Below are 17,393 nucleotides of genomic sequence, written 5' to 3'. Positions count from 1 at the left end.
TCAAAAAAAAAAAAAAAAAAAAAAAAGAAAGAACCGAAAATGAATAGGTGGTGTTAATTAGTGCTGTGTAGCATATCACTCCAAATATTGGAGGCTTAAAATAACTTATTTATAAATTCAGAAAATTTGGGGGTTTAACTGCTAGATTCCTTTGCTTTGTGGGGTGTTGGCACAGGTTATGCACTAATCTGGGAACTCAACTGGAGCCCTCAGCCCTCTTCCATCTGTGTTGTCTTATGTTGTAGGATACCTTCATATGGCCTCTCTTCTACGAAATAGCTTGGACTCCTTTAAGCATAGTGGCTGGCTTCTAAGAGTTCCAAGTAGAAGAGCTCTAAGTGCAAGTGTGTATCAAGGCTCTCCTTGCATCACTTGTGCTAATGCTTCATTGGCTTGGATTCAATGTAGGAGGGAACCGACAACACAAGAGGGTTAATACTGAGAGGTGCAGACTTTTCATGCACCAGTGGAATGGACAGTCTGCCACATGCACTGAGGCCTAAATGTTCTACTGAGTGCTACAATGCTAATATACAGACATTCCCATGCTGCTTTTTATTTTGGAAATATTATTTTATTTCTTTACTTAGGAAATGTTACTCTCATCTTTTGTGAAGTATAATTCATTTTTATTTTCTCCATTCACCTCTTTGAGTACCATAGAGGTGAATGGAGAAACTCTGCATATGACATCTGATTATTTTGCAGGTATATGGTTTCTTGGTCTACAATAGGTTTACTTGAAGTGGCACAAATAAGTGTTCTGCAATTCTGCACAAGATAGCAAAATTTTTGCCTCAACATAAACCACATCGGGGCATGTAGTTTATTGTCTTAAAAAATTCCATTGCAAACCTGACCTAGTTGGTTTGTTTTTGCAATAGGTATCATTATAAGGTACCTGTTTTTTTTTAAGCTATTTTTTTTAAGTTTACTGATAAATTTCTTACCAAAGAATAAAAATATCCAATTGCGCTGATCCTGCATTCCAGTGCATGATTTATTTTGCTTTATTTGTTTGTAGTAGATCCTTACTATCACAAAGATTCCATCTTGTAATTAAATATGTATCTAGCACTTAATATTTTCAATATACCTGGCAGACATTTCTAGTTATTCCTTTGAACAAGACTATAAGGTAACCTACTATGGAGTTGAGAATATCATTTTTTTAGATGAAGGAGATGAGGGTTGAGAGATTGCCCAAGGTCATGTAATACATTAATGATAAAGATGGAATTAGAATTCTGTTTTCGATGTCTCCATTTTTATTAAATCAGAGCCTGAGTGTAATATTGCTTTCAATGGAGAAGGTAACTGTAAGGAAGGAGCATGTGGCTTTAACCTGAGGAAAGGCAGTTTAGTAATTTAGTGGACATGATTTTTAGAATATAGAGTCTTCTTTTATATTTCAATGTTCAGACATTGCTATTCCTCAAAATTTCTTTTCTGAAAATGTTACTAAGAGAATTAACAAGGCTGCCTCTTGCAAGTAAAAGATGAATGAAAAAAGGCACTTCAAATGATGGTGTGTTGAATGCAAATTCACTTCCCTGCAGTTTATATTATTGACAAATACCTGTTCTCCAAACAAATTATATAGCTCTTCACCTAGAGTATTAAATTAAATGTATATCAAATCATTTTTGCTAATATTTATTTGACTACACATAAAACTCATTGAAATAATATCAATTTATTTCATTAATTTTGACTTGTCTGGGGCCAATGTATAAAGCACAGTACCACAGAAAATAGAATACTACTAGCATCTGTACTGCTGTTTTTGCTCAGTATTTGGTTTATTTTCATTGCTTCATTTTCATAATATGCTCTAAATTAATTAGCTACAACAGAAACTTTAAATAATTCAAAGAGGCACATTAGGAAAATTGCATTTTTTTCCAATTGGCCACATCATAAGATTGTTACAATGAATAATGGTGAAGCAGATGTTTGGTTGATTTATTCTTACATTAAAATTTTATATTATAATATTTAACAGAAATGAGGCTATTTACAGTAGTTAATTTTTTCAAAGATGTCACAACAAAGATTCAAAGGAATCTGAAATAGTATTCATTGTTCTGTACCTTAAAAGATAACTTGTACTACAGCATCAAGAGGAAGCAAAAGTCAATGCAATACTATTAAATCCAGCTTCTTGGAACTGTTGTAATTATGTTGAATCCAAGAACATTTAAAAAAATATCCTTGCTTTTACAATTATTGTTTGACTCAAAACATTATTTTAAAAATGCAAAATTTCTCAATGCACTTCCATTCAGTCTTTTGTTTTTGATTTTGCTTATTAAAGTATCAATTGAAAAAAGAATTCTTGTTATGCCAGTTTTTATCTGTTTGCTCTCATCCTCACACCAACCCGGTCCCTATCCTCACCACGTACTTATCAGAGCTCTCTTCTCTGATAGTCTCTGCAATGCTCTCTGGCCTGGAATCCCAGTATTACTTGGTTCCTTAGCTCTTTGGCTTCTACCTTTATCTGGCCAATGGGATGCACAGCAAGAAATAAAAAGGGGAGACAGAGAGAGATTCAGATACTCAGTTTCTGTTCTCCCCATGCCCCACCTGCCTCTGTGATCTGGTTCCACCACAGCTCCTAATGGCTTTCCCCCTTCCCTGGAATCAGCTCTCACGGACTCAGTGCTGATTATATAATGCCCTCTCCTTCAGTCCTAGGGGTACTAATGGGCTTCTCATTGTTGCTAATACCTGGATGCTTCCTTATCCTTTTCTGGTTTTCTGATTTCTTCTCACATCTCTGTAAATAGTCCTTTCCATTAAGCTTCAGTTAAACACTTTTGAGTGTGCCATGTGTTTTTCCTTAGGATCCTGAATAATATAATTGGTTTATATAAAAAGGAATATCTTTCTCATACAGAGGAAAAAAGAAAGTACCCTTTTATTATAACTGCTTCTGAATGCTTTTCATACTTTGTGTTCTTTATTTTTCTTAATTCTAATGTCAATCGTGGCCTGGCAGAGAGGAAATTGAAGGAATAAATGTCCCAATGATGCCCTACTTCTGTTCTCTCATCTTTAACTGGTGCCTGCTATTTACCATATCCCAGCAACTGGAGGGAGCTAAGGGAGTTCATTGGTGGTGTCTAGGATGTAGACCAGGGAGGAGAGGTGGAGATCTCCTATCTGAAGGGACAAAGAAAGCATATTCAGCACAGTTCACCTCTTCATCCCTTTGAAATCCACTTGTGGTCTTTGTTCAAATTTTAAAAATGCATGTCTCCTACATAAGGGACACAGAAATTCATCAGCAACTGTATCATCATTGACTCTTGATAATTCAGCTATATCCCTAGCCAAAATCTAAGCTGTTGGCCACTAATACTCTTCATATCAGGCAGTTAGGGATAAAGGGAAGGAGACTATGGACAAAAAAATAAGTTCAGGTAAAACATAGGTAATTCAGTAGCAGGTTCTGAGGCCTAAGTTCCTTCTTCTTCCAGAACCCATTTCACGTTCTCCTTAGCTTTCTTTACGTGATGAGTGACACAAATATTTATTCTCTCATTATCTAAATTTTTGGTGATTTAATTTTTATTAGATTGCTGGGATTTCCAATCAACCAGGACTTATGATTTAGGAGTATTAATAAATACCTCGATAAAATATATGTGAGTTGCAGATATAGTTTTTTTTTCTCCTACAGTAGAGCTGCAGTCCAATGCCTCTTAGTATAGTGCAATGAATAGCTTGCCTACAAATTTAGCAGCAATTAGGAATATACAATGCTCAGGTAAGAAATTCAGCTTCTAATACAACTAAACTATAAGTTTTCTTGATGGAGTTATTTTTTACTTGAGTACTATGCCTACAAATACACCAACCCCCGGCTTCAAGGATAGAAAACAAACATTCCTTAAGTGAGTTATTTAGGAAAATATATCCTTAAGGTCCTGGACCATGAATTTTGGCCTCTGTTCCTTAGCTAGTCTTACAACTAGGTCTATGTAGCTCTTCTAAGCCAGATGCTTTGGGAAGATTGGTGGTGACATGCTAAGACCAGAGAATTCTATCAGAATGAGCCCAGCGTCTCTGTTCTGCTGTTAAATATCTTTCCTGGTTGGAAGCTGTTGTGTATAATGCTTGACAATGGCTACAGCATTATATAAGTCCACAGGAGTGGCACTGGCAGAAGTGCTGTGGGGATGGATGGGTAAACATGTACCCAGAGTCCATTTCTATGTGGAAAATCCCTGCTTTCTCTACAAGATGGCTATCTGGACCTCCCAGAAGATGGCACCATATTAGAAATCAGAATTGGATTCAGCCTTAGGCAACCTGGACAAGTGGAACCTATACATACCTTCTAATACTGTTGTCATGGCCATGTTGCACTTTGCCCTTTGAACAGTACTGGCATTGCTGGAAAGGGAGTCACAATGACATATACAAGATAAGACATCTTGTCTACCCGATTACTGAGCTCACAGTGGATGCCTGCTAATACCAGTATCTGGCACATGAGTATTTTTATCTCATGTGCTTTTTCACTAATCTCCATTTTTTATGATTAGCCACTGTTGGTGATCCACAGTGAATCTATACATTAATATATTTCAAGACTTCTCTTAATGTCTCTATAATGTAGCAGCAATTTACCCTCAGCTGGTATGGTTTGTTGTACCAATCTATCAATAAAGATAACTTACAGTTTTCTTTCTCTGTGTATTAACTGGTCATGGGTAATTTCCCATAAGCCTACTGGTAGAAGTTGTGAGAAATGCATGGAAGGACTTGGAGAAGATTCCAAGGGTATGTGAGTCACCTTATTTTGTCTATAATTTGCTTGTCTTTTGCATCTGCTGAAGCCAGAAGACATGTGACAATTATTTTTTTTCTGTTTCCATAATTTTAAATGCTTAAAACAGCTTTATTGAGGTATGTTCAACATAAAATATGTAATGTGGTTTGTCTGTGTCCCCACCCAAATTTCGTCTTGGACTGTAGTTCTCATAATGCTGATGGGAGGTAATTGAATCATGGAGGCAGTTACCCTCATGCTGCCGTTCTCCTGATAGTGAGTTCTCTCTTTCTGTAGGTTGCCTGTTCACTCTGATGGTAATTTCTTTTGCTGTTTAGAAGTTCTTTAGTTTAATTATGTCACATTTGTCAATTTTGGCTTTTGTTGTCATTACTTTTGGTGTTTTAGTCATGAAGCCTTTGCCCATGTCTATGTCCTGAATGATATTGCCTAGGATTTCTTCTAGGTTTTTATAGTTTTAGGTCTTACATTTAAGCCTTTAATCCATCTTGAGTTAACTATTGTATAAGGTGTAAGGAAGGGGTCCAATGTCAGTTTTCCGCAGATGGCTAGCCAGTCTTCCCCACACCATTTATCAAATAGTGAATAGGTACCACTACCATGCTGTTTTGATTACTATAGTCTTGTAGTATAGATTGAAGTCAGATAGCATGATGCCTCCAGCTTTGTTCTTTTTTTTTTTTTTTTTTTTTTTGAGATAGAGTTTCGCTCTTGTTACCCAGGCTGGAGTGCAATGGCACGATCTCGGCTCACTGCAACTTCCGTCTCCTGGGTACAAGCCATTCTCCTGCCTCGGCCTCCCGAGTGGCTGGGACTACAGGCATGCACCACCATGCCCAGCTAATTTTTGTATTATTAGTAGAGGCACGATTTCACCTTGTTGACCAGGATGGTCTCGATCTCTTGACCTCGTGATACACCTGTCTCGGCCTCCCAAAGTGCTGGCATTATAGGCGTGAGCCACTGCGCCCAGCCCAGCTTTGTTCTTTTTATTTAGAATTATCTTGGCTACATGGGCTCTTTTTTGGTTCCATATAAAATTTAAAATAGCATTTATTCTAATTCTGTGAAGAAAGTTGATGGTAGCTTGATGGGAATAGCAACGAATCTACAAATTACTTTGGGTAGTATGGCCATTTTCACAATATTGATTATTCCTATCCACGAATATGGACAGTTTTCCATATTTTTGTGTCCTCTCTTATTTCCTTGAGCAGTAGTTTATAGTTCTTCTTGAAGAGGTACTTCACGTCTCTTGTAAGTTGTATTTCTAGGCATTTATTCTCATAGCACTTATGAACGGGAGTTCACTTTTGATGTGGCTATTTGTCTATTATTTGTGTATAGGAATGCTTTGAATTTTGCACATTGATTTTGTAGTCTGAGACTTTGCTGAAGTTGCTTATCAGCTTCAGGAGTTTGAGGGCTGAGATGATGGGGTTTTGCAAATATACAATCATGTCATCTGCAAAGAGACAATTTGATTTCCTCTTGTTTTATTTGGATGTGTTTTATTTCTTTCTCTTGCCTCATTGCCCTAGCCAGAACTTCCAATACTATGTTGAATAGGAGTGATGAGAGAGAGCATCCTTGTCTTGGGCCAGTTTTCAAAGGGAATGATTAGAGCTTTTGTCCATTCAATATGATATTGGTTGTGGGTTTGTTGCAAATAGCTCTTATTATTTTGAGATATGTTCCGTCAATACCTAGTTTATTGAGTGTTTTTAGCATGAAGGGGTGTTGAATTTTATCAAAGGCCTTTTCTGCATCTACTGAGATAATCATATGTTTTTTTTTGTCATTGGTTCTGTTTATGTGTTAGTTTATGTTTATTGATCTGCATATGTTGAACCAGCCTTTCATCAGAGGGATGAAGCCAACTTGATCTTGGTGTATAAACTTTTTGATCTGCTGCCTGATTCGGTTTGCCGTATTTTATTGAGGATTTTTGCATCGATGTTCATTAGGGATATTGGCCTAAAATTTTCTTCTTTTTGTTGTATCTCTGCCAGTTTTTGGCATCAGGATGATGCTGGCCTCATAAAATGTGTTAGGGAGAAGTTCCTATTTTTCTATTGTTTGGAATATTTTCAGAAGGAATTGTACCAGCTTCTCATTGTACCACTAGTATAATTTGGCTGTGAATCTGTCTGGTCCTGGGCTTTTTTTGGTTTGTAGGCTATTAAATACTGCTTCAACTTCAGAACTTGTTATTGGTTTATTCAGGGATTCAACTTCTTCCTGGTTCAGTCTTGGGAGGGTGTATGCGTCCAGGAATTTATCCATTTCTTCTAGATTTTCTGGTTTATTTGCATAGAGGTGTTTAGAGTATGCTCTGATGCTAGTATGTATTTCTATGGGATCATTGGTGATATCCTCTTTACATTTTTTATTGTGTCTATTTGATTCCTCTCTCTTTTCTTTATTAGTCTGGCTAGTAGTCTATTTATTTTGTTAATCTTTAAAAAAAAAAAAAACAGCTCCTGGGTTCATTGATTTTTTTCTGAAGTATTTTTCCTGTCTGTGTCTCCTTCTGTCGTGCTCTGATTTTTGTTTTTTCTCATCTTCTGCTCCCTTTTAAATTTGTTTGCTCTTCCTTCTCTAGTTCTTTTAATTATAACATTAGGGTGTCGATTTTGGATCTTTTCCATTTTCTCATGTGGGTTTAGTGCTATAAATTTCCCTCTAAACATTGCTTTAGCTGTGTCCCAGAGATTCTGGTATGCTGTGTCTTTTTTTTCATTGTTTTCAAAGAACTTAGTTATTTTTGTTTTAATTTCATTATTTACTCAGTAGTAATTCAGGAGAAGATTGTTCAGTTTCCATGTAGTTGTGTGGTTTTGAGTGAGTTTCTTAATCCTGAATCTAATTTGATTGTACTGTGGTCTAATAGACTGTTATGATTTCCATTCTTTAACAATTGCTGAGGAGTGTTTTACTTCCAATTATGTGGTCAATTTTAGAATAAGGGCTATGTGGTGTTAAGAAGAATTTATATTCTGTTGATTTGGGTTAGGGGTTGGAGAGTTCTGTATATGTCTATTAGTTCCACTTGATCCAGAGCTGAGTTCAAGTTCTGAATATCGTTGTTAATTTTCTGTCTCATTGATCAGTCTATTTGTGATAGTGGGGTGTTAAAGTATTCCACTATTATTGTGTGAGAGTCTAAATCTCCCTGTAGATTTCCAAGAACTTGCTTTATATATCTGGGTGTTCCTGTATTGGGTGCATATATATTTAGGATAGTTCTTCTTGTTGCATTGATCCCTTTACTATTATGTAGCGCCCTTCTTTGTCTTTTCTGATATTTGTTGGTTTAAAGTCTGTTTTCTCAGAGATTAGGATTGCAACCCCTGCTTTTTTTTCTTTCCATTTGCTGGCAAATATTTCTCCATCCCTTTATTTTGAGTCTAAGCGTGTTCCTTATACAAAACATATAATTCAGTATTGCTTTTCTATAGAATCTGACAATTGCTATTTTTAAAAAATTGGGATGTTTAGACCATTTACATTTAATGTGATTGCCCTTATGTTTTATTTTAAATTTATCATCTTTCCATTCCTACTTGTATCATCTATCCTATTTTTCTACCTTCCTTTGAATTAGTTGAGTATATTTTATCATTTAATTCTATCTTCTTTGTTGGGTTATTACCTGAAATTTTTGGTTATATTATTGTATTCTATGCTATATACTTTTTAAATTTATTTATTTAGAGACAGAATCTCACTTTGTCACTTGCCTGGAATGCAGTGGCACAATCGCGGCTCACTGCAAACTTCATCTCCCAGGTCCAAGTGATTCTCTTGCCTCAGCCTTCTGAGTAGCTAGGACTGCAGATGCAGGCCACCACACCTGGCTAATTTTTGTATTTTTAATAGAGAGAGTGTTTTGCCATGTTGGCCAGGCTGGTCTCAAACTCCTGACCTCAGATGATGATCCTGCCTCAACCTCCCAAAGTGCTGGGATTACAGGCATGAGACATCTTGCCCAGCCTATGCTACATATTTTATTCTCTCATTGCCAACATTCAAGAAATATAGTTCTTCTTCATAAATAATGTAAGAATCATAGAGTTGTACTTTTCCATTTCTCCCCTCTTGGCCTTCTTCTATTGTGACTATACATTTTAGTTTTAATTATTTTATAAATTCCCAAATATATGATTTCTTACTTTTTTATTTTGCACTAAATCATCTTTTAAATTATGTAAGTTATTTGAATAGTATTTTGCATATACTTAGATAGTTACAATTTCTAGTGTCCTTCCTTCCTTCATGTTGATTTATGTTTTTTTTTTTTAATTTTTTTTTTTTATTGTGATCTTTTTAGCGTGCCTTATTTGCCAAAAATTTTCCCCGCTTTTTTTTTTTTTTTAAATGTCTGAAAACATGTTTATTTCCTCCTTATTTTTGAAAAATATTTTCATTGGGTTTAGAATTCTAGGTTGGTAGTTTATTTCAGTACTGTAGCTTATTTTTCTACCCTCTTCAAGCATGAATTTCTGATTTCAGATGAGAAATTTGCTTTATCTGAGATCCTGCGTATGTAATGTATCTTACTCCACTGGTTGCTTTAAAATGTTTCTCTCTTTATTGACTTACTCATGTTGGTTATTATATTCCATGAATTACTCTTTTCATGTTTTTGTTTTCAAGGCTTATTTAAATTCATATATTCTAGGTTAATAGATTTTACCAAATATAGAACATTTAACCAAATACTTTTTCAATTATTTTGTCCTTCTTTTCTCTCCCTCAGAGATTCCAATTAATCATATATTGCTCTCTTGAAGTCGTACCACAGTGAAAGTACATTATGTTCATTTTTTAAGTTTCTTTTCCTCTCTTTTTTTACTTTGGATAGTCTTCATTACAATTATAATTTATTAATCTTTTTTCTGCAATTTGTAATCTGCTGTTTATTTCATCCAATTATTCTCATCTCAAATACTTTAACTTTCACATGCAGAATATAAATATCACCCCTTTTTATACTAACTCCTTACTAAACTTTTTAGCTTCTGAATATGCGGAATAATAGTTTTAAAGTAACTGCTATTTCTACCATCTGTATAATCTTTTTCAGTGATTTTAACTGAGAATATTTTCCTGCTTCTTTAAATGTTTAGTAACTTTTTATCTAATGGCAGGGATTTTGAATTTTATCTTGTTAAGTGAGATATTTTTATTGTTCCATAAGTTTTACTTACAGAATAATAACGATTGTTCCATAACAGTAACTATAACAGCTTTTGTTCTGGTATTCAATCAGGTTATTATCAAACAGTATGAATCTTTTCGATTTTGTTTTTGAGGTACCAGAGCAGCATGTAGTTTGCACAAGTGTTGGCCAATTACCAAGGCCTAACCATTTTGGGAATTCTACTGGATGCACTGTGAATTATGAGGTCTTCTACTCCAGCTCGTGTCAACAGCAAATATTCAAACCCTGATGATTATTCTATGTAATTATTTCAATTGATTCCTTCTTGAGCATTATATATGAAATAATCAGTACTCAGCTAAAGTCTACAGAGGATCCTCTGTAGATCTCTGGGTCGTCTTTTACATTTCACCTCCCTGTTATTCTGCCTTGTAAACTCCAGATACTTTCATGTCTCAAAACACCCAACACAATCTTTTCAACTCAAGAGAGCTATAATCTCTGTATTGATTCCCTCTTCCTTAGCCACAGCCTCAAAACTCCTAACCATCAGTAAGCTGGAACAGTCATTGAACTAGCTTTGTTTGCTTCTCTTCTTTCAGGGATGACTATCTTTCATTCTGATATTTTGAAAACTGTTGTTTCATATATTTTGTCCAGTATCTTAGCTGTTTCATATGTGAGAATAAGTTTCTGTTAGAGAATAAATTAGTCTCTAACATATAATTTTAATTGAATAACATAATGATCAGTTCAAGATGAGTTCATTTCTCACAGACCTGTTTCCAGATACTTAATATTAAAAGGGTCTAATATCAAGTGTGAAACTGATTTTCAAATAAACAGACATTGTTGATAGAAAAGTGCAAATTGGTCTTACATGAAAACTATAAATTCTGCACAGTTATGCTTCTTTTTGGAAATTTCCAGAAGCTCCATATGCCTTCATAAGACCCAAGTGGTAGCACCTTTTTCACTGCAGTATAGAACTACTGCAGAGCTTGTTTTAATTCAGACTCCAATCTAAACTGGATGCCACGAATTAATCAGTTAATGAGTCATATCATCATGTCTAAATATAGAATATTTTGCTTCCATAATTTAAAAGGGTCCAACAAGTTTTGTGCCCCTTGAAATTAGAAGTGCAAGCTTCAGTCATTTATCTCTCACTTTAGATAAAATATTCTGTCCTGTTCCAGACCACTAAAACTTCATAAACCTATCAGTCTGGCAGGCTCAAGATATTGAACTTTCGAAGAATTTATCTCTCAACCCTTGATACCATTATGTTTTAATAAGGCATCTGGTGCTTGCTACCTCCTACTTATAGACTCAATTAACATAAGGTCATCAATGTCAAGATCAATGTGATGTTTTATGGGACACAAAGATGATTAAGTTCCTTCCAGTTTATATTAAGAAAGAGAGCATACAAGTTGACTAGACAGTGCAGATGAGCTTCTACCCTTGCCTTGTCAGAGTTTTTCCTGATTAGAAGTAGGAAAAGAAAGCATTAAGTGTTTCTTTAATAGAAAAGTGCAAAATATTCACACTGAGGGCTTGTCAAAACACAATTTCTGGGCTCCACCTCTAAAGTTTCTGATTTTTGTCTGTTTGGAGTAGGACCCAATAGTTTGCATTTCTAGTGAATTTGGGAGTGATGCTGATGTTGCTGGTCCTTTGAGAATGCAGTCAAGTGGCAGGAGTAGCACTGATTTTCTCCAGTAAAGATGCTACATCTGAAAACATAGATAATCTAGGCAATTTTGCTTGCAATAATCTACACTCATTGTCCCAGGTTTACTTGGATTTCCATCAGGCAGAAATGTGAGTTCGTTGAGCATGTGTTAAAAATGCCACGTAATCCTCACCATACATCTTTCTGGTGTTTGATGGTGACACTGTTCTCCATTTCCACCAGGGACAGAAGATTGCTTTTGCTTTAATATCTTGGCAGTGGGTGTCATTTTAGAAGCATCTGTTTGTTTTATCCTGCCATAACGCATATATAACCCGTACGATAAGTCTGTGGTCCCATTAGACACACCTGGAGGTGAATTCAAGTGAGGATTTCATCCTCATGTTATCTCCATAAATGTCCATCACTAGTGGGCCAGTCTGGCATTCAGCGTCTCTAGTGACTAGTAGCAGTTCAGATTCTGTAACTAATAACCCCTCAGAAGTTCTGGGTTATTTCTCTTTCACAAATACACAGCCTTCCCGCTAAACGGCTGTAGGTCACATAGAGAAGGTTTGGGGAACACATGTAGTATTTACTAATGGCTATCTTGTGGAGGCTTTCTCAAAAGGAACCAGCCTCTCCTTCAAAGGAGGGACTCTGGCTGCTGTATTGGCTTAGGTCTTGCAACTGGATAAGAGGCAATGGATTCCCACTATGATGACTTGAATTATATTTTTGGCACTAGACCTAGACATATTTTGCTTGTATATATTAAGTCACAGCTCAGTAGGCTGCTCATCTATTTCATTCTGAGGACCTAGGGATCAGTAAGCCACTGACATAGTTAATGCAGGTCAGAGCACTGATTACCAATTCAACACTTGCCTTATTAATGTGATTTTAAGCTCCTCACTTCTGATGGGTAAGCCCTTTGATCTGGCCTGTACTACACTGGCATGTCATTATTCTCAGTGAAATATAGAATGGATTACTAGTGCAGCATCTCCCACCATTAGTTATCTTTGGCCTATAGGAAATGCTTACCATGAAGACTTTTAATGATTCCTTCATAAGGAGGGTGCCCTCCAGGCTCTCTAGGAGTGACTGGTACTGGGTAGCTGAGCAGGTGGCTCAATCTATGTGAGTGAGTCGTAGATATACATGCATTTTAAAGCCTCCTATGTAATTCCAATATACCATTAATATTGAGAGTCATTGCACTATATCACATTAATTGTAGGCCACTGTTTAGTACAGACTTTAATTAACTGGCCTTTTGGATGTGAACACCACTCCAAAGGTACTTAAGTCCATTTATGACATTTCAAACCTGAGTTGAGTATGCCTAAAATTTGGAGATTTAAAATTTTTATCCTTTCATCCATATACCCAAATATTTTAGGGCCGTATTCTTTTCCCATGAGTGCCTTTACCTTACTTAGCATGAGATACCTGGCTGGTTTTTTTATTTAGCTGGCCTTAACAGCTGTGCCATTACATTTCATCCTTGGACTTGATTTTTCTCATTCATGTCTGCCCTGTGGTTACTGGAGATAAGGGGCTCCTTTAAAGTTTTCATAGAAGCTTTCTGATTTTTCATTCATGCTCAGAGGCAGACTTTCAATTTTTCTCTTCTCTCTTGCTACAGTCTTTGTAAAACCATTGTTGCCGTAGTCACTAAGTGCCACAACCACTTGGTCTCCCAAGGCCTTCATTGCATCTGCACTTCATCTTATGCCACCACCAGTGATTATTTGACTAATCATGATGTCATAGCATGCCAGAGATTATCAGTGTCCCTTTCTTAAAGCAAAAAAGCTATCTGTGAGCACCTCAAATATGGTAGCTACCCAACCCCAGGCACCTATTTTAAGGGCATTTCCTGGGACCACTTATTTTGTCAATTACTGAGTCACTTAAGATCCTGACAGGAAACAGATGGTACACGCCAATGGACTAATTAGGAAGAATTTAATAAAGGATTATTTATAGAGGTGTGAATAGGGATAAGAGAAACCTAAAAGAGACGCTGAAGCACTAATGCAGCTAGCAAAGGCTGGAAGCTTTTATCAGCCCTAAGTATGAACTCTAATTTCCTTCTTCCTCTGATCTGGTACCTCCCACAGGACAAACTCAGCCAGGACAACCCAACCCAGAGGTCAAGAGGTACAGCATAGGCATCCCATAAAAAGTAGAGTTTTTCTGACATGCAGAGAGTGAGAGGAGTATACAGAGTAGATCTAAGGGCACGAATAAGGAAAATTTGTCAAAATGTTCAAACCACATGTCTCTGCAAGCTTCTACATGTACATTATCTCTTATTTGACAACTTTAGTTGGAGGTCTTTAAGACATCTCAAATTCAATGTATTAAAAAACATATCTATTGTCATGCACCTAAATCCAGTCTACTTGCTGTTAAAAAACAAAGCGGGCCTGAAAGCAAGAAAGCTAAAAGTAACCTTTAATACCACTCAGTCTTGGGTCTCCCAATTTACCTCCTGTTTTGTTTCTTTACTTCTTTCTGTCTCCCTGTCATCACTCTAATACTTCCAAACTATTGTTACTTCTTTTTGTCATGGATAAAAACATTAATTATTATTTTTTAAAATTATACATTTTATTTTGAAGTATAACATCGAGACAGAAAAGTACATAAATCATAAATATACAGCTCAGTAAACCATAAGAAAGTGAATACTCATGTAAGACCACTTGGTCAACAAATAAAACAGTGTGGATACATTAACAGTCCTGCTTGGGCTCCTTTTGACCACTTCTTTATTCTTTCTCCCCTAAAGGAGACCTCCTGACAACTAAGACTAAATAATGGTTAAAGTTTGTCAGGAAAACTTCTTTTATAACACCTTTATTGAGATATAATTCATTTACTTTAGAATATTTTCATTACCCCTGAAAGAAACTCTAAATCCTTTAGCAGTCATTCCCTATTTTTCCCCAGATCCCACCTCTAAGCCCTAGACAACCAACAATCTACTTTATCTGTATATTTGTCCATGCTGGGTATTTCAGAAAAAAAGAATTACATAGCAGGTGTTTTGTGACTGGCTTATTTCACTTACCATAAACTTTCAAAGGTTTATTCACATTTTAATGTTATGAGAACTTCACTCCTTATTGCTTAATGATATGATATTGTATAGACATATCCCATTTTTATTTATTCACTTATCTGTTGATGAATATTTAATATTTAGCTTATTTCCACTTTGCTTTCATTGTGAATAATGCTACCATGAACATCTATGTACAGGTTTATTTTGTGTGTGTGTGTGTGTGTGTGTGTGTGTGTGTGTGTGTGTGTAGCACAGTTATTATTTAAATTGCATCCTATCAAAAGAATAATTTAACAGACAATCATTGCAATCACTTAACATGCAATCATTTTGTGGGTAAAATGATGGCCCCACAAAAATGCCAATGCCTGTGAATACGTTACCATACATGGCAAAAGGGACTTTGCAAATATGACTAAAGTTACAGACTTTGAAGTGGGAAGATTATTCTAGATTATCAGCATGGGACTAATGTAACCTAATTTAATTTCTCGATTTTCTTAATTTGTTTCTCTAGATCTACCCTGTACTGACTTCTCAAACTGTATATCTGAAGAAGACAACTCTTCATGAGATGCATCAACTGTGTTCCTCGAACTTGGACAGGTTGTTGAGGGATCATAAGGTACCAGTGATATAAAAGGATCGGAGGAGAGTAAAGTTAGGTGATTTATTCCTCTGGCTTCTTTCCTTTCTGGCTATGGATTTGCAGTGGTTTTGCTTTTCTCTGGCCTTCATGTACTGCACCATGTGTTGAAAAGACTGCTCTTTCTCCCATTAAACTATTATATTCAAAATATTTAAATAAAATTGTAACTCTTTGTGGAAAATCAACTGTCTATAAATTGAAGAGCTTATTTCTGGACTTTCAATTCATTTCCATGTATTCATATATCTATCTAGCACCACACTTTCTTGATTATGGGAGCCTTGACATCAAGAAGTATGCGTCCTTCAAGAAGTATGCATCCTTCAAGTTTGTTCTTCTTCAAGATTGTGTTGGCTACTGAGTCCCTTGCCTTTCCATATGAATTTTACAATCAGCTTGCATTTTCTGCAAGGACATTCGATGGAATGCACTGAATCTGTAGATCAATTTTGTGAGTATTGTCATTTTAAGAATATTTAGTCTTCTGGGACTGTCTTTTCGTTTATTTAGGCCTTCTTTAATTTCTCACACTGATGTTTTCTAGTACTCAAGGTACAAGTCTTAAACTTCTTCTGTTAAATGTATTTCTAAGTATTTTATTATTACTGGCTTGATTGCAAATCAGCTTTTAAGAAATTTACTGTTTATTACTAAGGTATAAAATCACAATTGATTTATATGTATTAATCTTGTATTCTGCAAACTTGATGTGCCATTTTTTTTTTTTTATTCTAGTAGCATCTTTGTGGATTTCTTGGGATTTTCTCTATAAAAGCAGTTGCCATCTACAAGGAGAGATATACTTCTTCCTTTCTTTCTAACATTGGTGCTTTTCTTTCCCTCCTTCCCTCCCTCCTCCTCTCTTCTTCCTCTTCTTCTTCCTCCTATCCTCCTCCTCCTCCTACTCCTTCTTATTCTCCTTCTTCTTCTTTCTGCTTTCTTCTTCCGCCTTTCTTTTTATTTTTCTACCTTTTCCTTCTCCCCTCCAGCTCTATCCCTCTTCTTATTCGTCCTGGATAGAATCATCAGTATAATGTTAAATAGAAGTGTTGAAAGTGGTGGAAATCCCTTTCTTATTCCTGATGTAAATATGAAATTATTCAGTTCTGATTAACTATGTTGCTAGCTCTGGAGTTTTTGTACATCAACTTTCTATTAAGTGTGAGATTACCTTCTATTACTGGTTTGTTGAGTGTTTTTATAATAAAAGACAAATTTTTATCAACACTTTCCTTCATTTATTAGGATGATTATGTAATTTTCATCTTTGTTCTATGAATGAGGTGTATTAGATTAATTATTTGATGCAACTTTGCATTTCAGGAATAAATCCCACGTGGTCATGGCACATAATGTTTTTTTATATGTTGCCAGATTTGATTTGCTAGTATTTAGTTTTTTTATGTCTATATTTATAAATAATATATGTTTGTAGTTTCTTGTGATATCTTTGTATGGTCTTGGTATCAGGGTAATTCTGGCCTCATAATAAATTTAAAAATGTTTTCTTTTGTTTTGGAATCCTTTGTGATGAACTGATGTTAATTCTTCTTTAAATATTTTGTAGAATTCCCCAGTATAACCATCCAAGTCTAGGTTTATTCTTTGTTGAAAGTTTAAAAATTAATACTGCAAAGTATTTGTTTGCTGTAGGTCTACGTAGATTATCTATTTCTTCGTCAGTCAAATTTGTTGGTTTGTGTCTTTCTAGGAATTTCCCATTTTGTCTATCTAATTCGTAGACATCCTTTACTGTTTACATATTTGTATCTTTATATTTAAAGTGGTATTCTTGGGGATAAATATATACTATGTAATACATAAGATACAATACACAATTGAGTTTTGCTTTTATATTTGATCTGAAATACTCTGCCTTTTAATTGGGGTGTTCAGACCCTTATATTTAATGTGATGGTTAAATTTGATTGAACAGACCACTAGCCAGATTAATAAAAAAGAAAAGAGAGAATAACCAACTTGATGCAATAAAAAACAATCAAGGGGATATCACCA

The 17,393-nt window shown here is 35.5% G+C and overlaps 1 long non-coding RNA gene across 1 annotated transcript in view; it reads left to right on the top strand.

Annotated features, from left to right (window-relative positions):
- Nucleotides 1-11,461, top strand: part of LOC116545861 — a 13,953-nt gene extending 2,492 nt beyond the window's left edge. The window contains exons 2-3 of the long non-coding RNA XR_004266487.1: nucleotides 5,011-5,030; nucleotides 11,451-11,461. This is a non-coding gene — a long non-coding RNA (uncharacterized LOC116545861). The remainder of the gene's footprint in view (nucleotides 1-5,010; nucleotides 5,031-11,450) is intronic.
- Nucleotides 11,462-17,393: the final 5,932 nt, after the last annotated feature.

The sequence above is a fragment of the Sapajus apella genome, unplaced genomic scaffold, assembly GCF_009761245.1.
Source record: "Sapajus apella isolate SASKATOON/1434 unplaced genomic scaffold, GSC_monkey_1.0 scaffold5, whole genome shotgun sequence".
Taxonomy (NCBI): domain Eukaryota; kingdom Metazoa; phylum Chordata; class Mammalia; order Primates; family Cebidae; genus Sapajus; species Sapajus apella.
Note: the sequence above shows the minus strand (reverse complement) of the source record. Positions and strands in the feature narration are given on the sequence as shown.